This window comes from Schistocerca serialis, chromosome 2 (genome assembly GCF_023864345.2).
Source record: "Schistocerca serialis cubense isolate TAMUIC-IGC-003099 chromosome 2, iqSchSeri2.2, whole genome shotgun sequence".
Lineage (NCBI taxonomy): Eukaryota > Metazoa > Arthropoda > Insecta > Orthoptera > Acrididae > Schistocerca > Schistocerca serialis.
In genome coordinates, this window is record NC_064639.1 from 830,480,201 (window position 1) to 830,483,278 (window position 3,078).

Genomic DNA, 3,078 nt, shown 5'->3' on the forward strand with positions numbered 1-3,078 from the left:
TATCCTGCATTCTCCATACACCATCAGCATGTCTGACTTTTCTGCATCGATAAATCCCGTCATTCACTCACAACCTATTGCTTGAACTGTCGCACACTAACTGACCAGCAGGTTGCCATATACTCAAGGAACACACAAGTACACTGCAAGCAAACATAACAATATTATACCTAGCAATGATGCAATTTGAATAGCACAAACAAGTGTTGGTGTGGAAATTTCTCAAAATACGATATCTCGTAAACTACTAGCACTGAAATCCTGCAACAAACACCACCAACATTCCAATTCACCAACATAATAATAATAATAATAATAATAATAATAATAATAATACTTTATTGGACATCAAATGATTCTTTGCATGTATACAAAAACAGGATACAATTCTTGATACATAAGACAATAATACATTTTCTTGAATATGTCATTGATTAACAAGAAGATTGGATTACAAATAAAATGGTTTGCTTAACATTGTTTACATATCTTTTCAGATCACTTCTTATGCTGCTTGTTTGATATTCTTTTAATGTGCAAAACAGATTTTGTACCATGAATTTCGTTAACTGAGATTTAAGCTTCATTATGGGAAGGGTCATAACTGTATTGGACAGTGCATTGGCAAATTTTAAATCAGGATATTGCGGGCTTCTTTCACAGAGTGCTGTTCCGTGGCTGCTGATGTAAAATTTGTTATTATCTCTGGTGTGGTGCTGAAGGAAATCAGAGCAAATGTTGGTCTTTTAACAAGTAATATAGTTTTTAGAATGTATCCATTTACTGTGGTTAGCACACCAGTTTTTGGAAACAAGTCACAGGATGATTCCTTATATTTTGCTTCATGGTTAATTTTCATAGTCTTTTTTTGAAGTAGCAATAGTTTATTTAGATTTGCTTTGGTTGTTACTTCCAATTTTCGAGTTAGTAATTCAGGTGAGAGGAAAATGAAGCAAGATATGCAGTCTTTAGGAGAACAGTGTCTATGCAGAACTTGCTAATCATATTAAGTGCAAAAATATTCTTAGACAACTTACATGTAAGAGTGTCAACATGTGTGTCCCATTTTAGATTGTTCTGAATGGTCAAATTGAAGAATTTTACACTAAACTCGTTTTTCACTAATTCATTGCCTATGTACAGTTTACTATCATTACTAAAACTAGTTTTGTTGGACTCCATGAGACATGTTTTACTGGTGCTTACAGTGAAGTGGCTTTCGTTAAGGTAAGGAACAATTTCATTTGCCTCATTGTTACAATGGGTCTCTAGTTCGTTAAATGATTGCTTTTTAGACAATATGAACGTATCATCCATATACAGAACTACTCTGGAACTTTGAGTGCAATATTTTATGTTATTTACAAAAACCTGAAACAAAAGAGGCTCCAATACTGAACTCTGGGGTATTGCATATTTTATATTAGTGATTTTGGATTTCTGAACACCACATTCGGTTTTGAGCAATACAAACTGTTTTCAGTAGCTCATGTATGACATGAGCAGTGTCTCTAATTCCATTATTTCATAGCTTATCTAAGAGGACAGTAATGTTCACACTATCGAAAACTTTTTCTGTGGCCGGCCGGGTGGCCAAGCGGTTAAAGGCGCAACAGTCTGGAACCGCGTGACCGCTACGGTCGCAGGTTCGAATCCTGCCTCAGGCATGGATGTGTGTGATGTCATTAGGTTAGTTAGGTTTAAGTAGTTCTAAGTTCTAGGGGACTGATGACCTTAGAAGTTAAGTCCCGTAGTGCTCAGAGCCATTTGAACCTTTTTCTGTGTCAGTGTATATGCATGCAACATATTGCCTGTTCTCGATTACACTTATTACTTCTGCAATTAACTTAGCAACTGCTTTGTTAGTTGATTCATGTTTTAAGAGTCCATTTAAATTTTCAATCATTAGGTTGTGTTTGTTGAGAAAGTTTACAATTATATTATATATGACGTTTTCAGCTATTTTGTAAAAGACAGAAAATATTGAAACTGCAATTTCAATTTTGTGTTTCTCACTTTTTTAAAGATTGGTGCTACCTAGGCTATTTTTAGTCTGTCTGGGAAGGTGCCTGATTCTACTATATTATTTACTGCTACAGACAGAAATATTGAAACACTTTGTCTATACACTTTTAGTACATCAATACTGAGCCCATCATGCGCTGCAGAACTGGAAGATTTTAAAGAGTTAATGCCATTCACTATTTATTTGCAATTTGTGGGAGGCTAGAAATATGCTTTGCTCGGGTGGAAGGCCTTTAAAGTCATACTGTGGTTTATTATGTTTGTCATTGATAGTTTCCACAACTGAAGAAAAATATTCATTGAAATTATTTGCAATTTGAAGTTGGTCTTTTATGACCATCCCACAGTTGTCTGTAATAAATTCCATACAGGATTTGTCTCTGTCCATTCTAAAAAAGCTATCACTCCCAAGACACCAGTAGTAACAGAGTTGTGAAGCCTGAAACTCGTTGCAATGTAGTTGTTCCTGGTCTGCATTAATAAATCTTTATAGTATTCTTGACAAATTTTGAAGGTCTCTTTTAGCTTATGATTTTTTCCGTTATTCAACAATGCTCTATGGAGTAATTTCAATTTTCTCTTGCTTCAATGATGTCATTATTTATTCAGATGCGTTTGTTTAGATATTTTGTTTGTTTAATTTTTGTGGCTACAACAGGGCATGGCACATAAAAACAGAAATAAAAGTCAGCATCAAAACTATCACTCTCAGACCACATATATATATATATATATATATATATATATATATATATATATATATATATATATATATATATATATAGGAAATACAGAAGCGTCCGATCTTACCCGTCGGCTTTGACCCATGACGTCACAAATACCGCGGAAACGACTATAAACAATTCCAATATGGCGGATATAAAAACATCGCATACGTATTGTAAACACTGAAATACACAAGTTTCACAAAAAGCCTAATGACTGTAACGGGACAAGCGTGGGAAATTAGGGGTTTTTGGGTGCGGAGAAACTAAATATACAGAAATGTAGCCACCGATCGCCATTCAAAACCACGCAAAACAACGAAATAAA